The sequence below is a fragment of the Musa acuminata genome, chromosome BXJ1-6 (genome assembly GCF_036884655.1).
Source record: "Musa acuminata AAA Group cultivar baxijiao chromosome BXJ1-6, Cavendish_Baxijiao_AAA, whole genome shotgun sequence".
Taxonomy (NCBI): Eukaryota; Viridiplantae; Streptophyta; class Magnoliopsida; order Zingiberales; family Musaceae; genus Musa; species Musa acuminata.
In genome coordinates this window covers 41,401,358-41,406,600 of record NC_088332.1, presented here as the reverse complement: position 1 = coordinate 41,406,600, position 5,243 = coordinate 41,401,358, and positions in this window count along the sequence as shown.

Genomic DNA, 5,243 nt, shown 5'->3' with positions numbered 1-5,243 from the left:
GTATCTGGTCTTTCCAATTCCTTTATATCCTTTATATTAATTATTTTCCCTTTCATGGTGCAGACTGGCTTCAAATTGTGTTTCTTGGGGCAGCTATAACTGCATCAGAAACCTAGTTCTTTTTTGTTTTATTTGGTTCTGGAAACTTGTCGATTAGCAAAAATAGCAGTGTTATTAATATATTTTCACTGCCCCTATAGTCCGAGATATCTGATGAAAAATACTATTCTAATTTTCATCGTTTCTGCTAACAATGATGTCGGGGCTACTGTTTTACTGTTGATTTTAAATACTTGAGAGAATGCATCCTTTAGCTTTGTTGCTATTGTGTCCAAATTATATGAGTTTTACCTTCATATTTACCACTCTATTTCAGGTCCGAAGGTGGTTTGAGTGTCATGGCAAAACCAGTTTGTCGAAGCCTGGTTTCGTGTGCAGCAACATCACAGTGGTAGAATGGTGACCTTCATCTTCTCCTCCTCTTCTGGATACTATGTAGCGATTACATGTCGAACGATAATTAACCGATAGTATATTTTTTATTAGTTGTCCCCCTTGAAGATGTATTTCGGGGCCCTTACGAGAGAAGTTTAAAGTGCGATATTTAGTTTATCTTATACGAGAGCATTTAGGATCTCCTCTTGTGGGTCATGTTTTCCTGACTCATATGCCTTGGGCATATTTTACCTTGCACTTCCGGCGTGGTAAATTTCTCTTCATGGAAGTCAAGTTTACCAAACTCACGTGCCTCGTACACATTTGGCCTTATGCCTCCATTCTGGTGGATTTCTCGTTATGCGTTCTCGACTCATGCATCTTAAGCACATTTGACATTGTGCCTCTGCTATAGTAATTTCTCGTCACGCAGATCGATTTTTCCCGACTCACATACCTTGGGCACATTTGGTTTTGCACCTCCATTGTGACAGTTAAGTCGATGATTGCAACCCAGGTGGTGGCGCTACCTATTGGGCTAACTATGGTAAGAGTTGAGCGACGACTTGTATCATGTTCGTTAGCGTATGCATTTATTATGTAAGATTCAAGAACACCTCAGTGGGGTTGGGCAAGTGGCTCAGGGTTACCCCTAAGAGTGAGAGGCCTGGGTTATTGAATAGATGCCAATATCGCATTTGTGTTTACATCAAGGTGGATGCATCTATATGAGGAATGGGTGTCTACTACCCCTCTTAAGTGAAAGTGCTATGGGTCAAGGGCAAAGCCTCCTCGCTCAAGCATTCACTTAGAGGGTCAACAGGTGGGCGTTCCTATGACATCAGACCTTTCTTCTAGCATCAAAATATTAAGAAAAAATATCATTGACATCTTGGTTAGCTTAACGTGGTCCAGACTCATATGTATAGGAACGTCCGAGATGCCTCCAAGATGAAAACACTAAGCTCTTAAGGTGTCACCTACATGAAGATCAAGGTCGAGAAAGGTTTTTTGATCTGGTTGCTTCGACGTTCAAGTTAGTAACCCAACATCTTCGAGTATGGATGCCAAAGTCCTTTTTATCTTCTCAAGAAAGTTAAGTTTGTCTCCTTTTATAATATTTAAGATGAGCTTTCATACCTGGTTAGAAAGACCAAGAAAAAAGGCGATTACCTTTCTAGTCCACAAGGGCAAGAAGAAAGCATGTGGTTTCTTGCTTTGGACCTTCATCCATATGGGCAAACGGGGTGGAGGGGTAACCTTGGTCTTCTCCTCCCTCTTTGGATATTATGGGGCGATTACGTGTCGAATGAAGTGCAACGTTTAGCTTATCTAATACAAGAGTGTTTAGAATCTCCTTTCGTGGGTCGGGTTTTCTCGACTTGTATGCCTCGAGCACATTTTACCTTATACCTCTATCATGGTGAATTTCTCTTCAAACAGGTCAAGTTTTTTCGACTCATACGTCTTATATATATTTGGCCTTATGCCTTTGCTATGATGGATTTCTTATCATGTGAGTCAGGTTTTCTTAACTCACGCACTTCGGACAATTTGGTCTTATGCCTCCACCGTGATGGATTTTTTTTGTCACGCAGGTTGGGTTTTCTCGATTCACATGTTTCGGACACATTTGGCCTTGTGCCTCCACCATTACGAATTTCTTATCAAATAGGTCATTTTTTTCTAATTCATACGCCTTAGGCACATTTAGCCTTGTGTCTATATTGTGGCGGATTTCTCATCATGCATGTTGGGTTTTCTTATCTTTTGTGTTTACTAGCAACTGTTAGGAACGAGTCGGTACTAAGGGGGGTGGGGGAGTGAATTAGTGTAGTGGTAAAAATATCGGTTTTGAAAAATTCTTCGTTTCGTATCATAAAAATCGATTTTCGAAATGTTTAACTTTGAAAGCGTATTCGTAAACGTATTGAAAGTAGTAAGCAAGTAAGGAGGTTTGTAGTAAGATAAATTACACAGAAGAAAGGCAAACCGATTTTTATAGTGGTTCGATCATCGTAACCTACATCCACTCCACCGATTCCTCTTCCATCGAAGCCACCGACATCCACTATCGATCTTCCTTTAATAGGCAAAGATCAACCTCCTTCTTACACCCCTCTTCTCCTTTACATAGGTTTAGGAGACAACCTTTATAAGCACACACTCCTCTCTAAACAGAATTTTAAGTTTAAGCTAGAGGAGGGGATTTCTCAAGAGATTTCTATAGCGTTTTCTCACTTTTAAACTCTATATGCTTGTGTTAGTTAACTAGAGATGAGAGGGATATTTATAGGCTTCAAGTTGATTCAAACTTAGAGCCTAAAAATGCCCCATCCTAGGTTTCCTAGGTACTAGCGGTACCACTGTCGTTCCTAGGTGACACTACCGCCGCTAGATTTGCCACTGGGCGGTACCACCGCTAGCAGCATTCACTGTCGGCGGTACCACTGCCCAGATAACCTGGGGTGTTGTTTCCCAGGCAGTGCCATCGCCGACCCTGGCGGTGCCATTGCCAACTGGGCTTTCAGCATCCTGGTTGGGCCTTGAATCCAACTCAAACCAACCTAACTTCGGGCCCAATTGACCCCTAACAGAGTTGATGAGATTACCTCCCAATCCCAACTCCAATTATGTGCTAACTACGATTCCTAAGACATATTCTAAGCAAAATAAGTTTGGTTTCTTCCGACGATCTTCCGGCGAACTTCCTACGATCTCTCGGCAATGTTCCGGCGGACTCCCGGCAAGCTCCTAGACATCACGACGATCTTCTTGGCGAGTTCCGACGAGCTTCTTTGGCAAGCTTATGAACTTCTCGGTTGGTTTCGGTAAAACTTCCGACGAACGTTTGGACTTCCGACGAACTCTCGAACTCCCAACGAAATCGCGTTCTTGACTCTGAAACTTCATTTTACTTTATGCCTTGCTATCGTAGTTAATCCTGCACACATAAAAACACACTTCGATCTAGACAATTATTACTAAACATGAATCATGTTGTCCGACATGTCATTGGTCCATCGACGCTTCGTCCGATTCTTCTACGCATCGTCCTCTCTTACGGCCTATTGCCCAATCGACCAATTGACATCCGCAACTCCGATATCCTTGGCACAATATTTGCTCTTCTTGGTCCGATGCCCGAATCCATGGCCCGAAGCCTTCTGTCGATACGTCAACCGATCCTCCGGCCCGACGTCCAATCTTCTGACACGTTTTCCTCTGATCAAACATGGTTCTTCCTGCTTTAATTGTCTCTCCCTGATCGAAGCATCCTGCGTCACTCAAAACGCAAATCAAATCATAAATACTATCAATTAGTTTTATCATCAAAATCCGAGATTCAACATAAACCACGTACGATAATTCCTCCACATTGTACAATTACAAGCAAAAGGAAGTTTGTGATGCCATCTTAGAAAAAGCCATTAAGGATATGAAGCAAACACAACAATATAATGTAGTAGTGTTAGATCAAATCTAATCTGCATACAGATTAGACCAAAACAACCATTCAAAACAGTGTTCCTTGTATCAAAATTTGGTCCTGGGAAGGATTCAGGGTTTGATGTTTGCAGATTGAGTGCCGAACCACAATCCTTTTATCTACTTGTTTGCTTTGCAGGCATCTTTTCTGGTTTCTTCATTGTTTTCCTTTTGCAGTGGTTGAATCCTAACATAGGGCTTCCTAGTCAGGGTCTCCCCTCTCAGAGCAGCTACATACCGGTCACTGGTATCCTCCTTACGCTGCAGCTCTCCCAGAAACTCAGCCAGCCTCTCGGTTAACTTGCCCCATCATCTATATGAAAATACCTTCACTGAATTAGAGACAAAAAAATTACAGAACTGATAAACAATCCAGAATGATAAAGCACAATAACCTCTAAACAAACACAACCATGCTAGCACAGATGACAGAACAGTCATACTAGAATAACAGCCACAGAGAAAACAGAAACTGGATTGAACTGGAGTTAATTGATAACTCTAATAATTTGATTACAATTCAAAGAACCTCACTTAATGTGTTGAATAACAGTCATACTATCACAACCACATATGCACCAAACTTTTACACTTCGATTCAAGCAAAGAAAAACATACCCGGAGTTAACATTATTTTAGTTTCAAGCATGGTTTATCGTACCGAAGCGTACCGCCCGTACCGGGCTGTCACGAACTTAGCTGGTTTTGCCTAAGTCGTGCGGCACCCTTGCGTGTCCGTCCGCAAAGGTCAGCCTCCCTGAAGCCTCCCATTGTCCCTTAGGACCAACAAAAGAGAGAACGGGCTAGAGAGAGCGCCTCAATCGGGATCCACAAGCAAACATCTCCGAAAAACACTTCATAGACAATGCAAATTACAAACAGACTTTACAAGCTCTGAACAGTGGCACAACAAAGGGTAAAATGGTCCATTACAGATCGAAAATCTCTTGCACGTGTCCACATGACACCACTTTTATTTACAAGCCTAAAGAGGCCACCAACCCAACTAAAATGAGACTATTAAGCCTTCGGCCGCCCCTTTACATGCTGTACAAGGCATGAACATCCCAAAAGACACGGACATACATAAGCATTACATCAAACACCTTGTTTAGAAGTTTGTCCGTGACATTCTCCCCCACTTATTCCTTCGACGTCCTCGTTGAAGCCTTTGTCGACACTGCAACTCCTCGCCTTTTCTGAGTCTTCAATCTTTTGCTCCAGCTACAATGCGCCTCTTAGCACCTTGCTGCTCTCCGCTGCTGTTTTTGAGTAGTCGAACCTTTGATCCGCCATGCTGCTTCAACTCACCAATGACT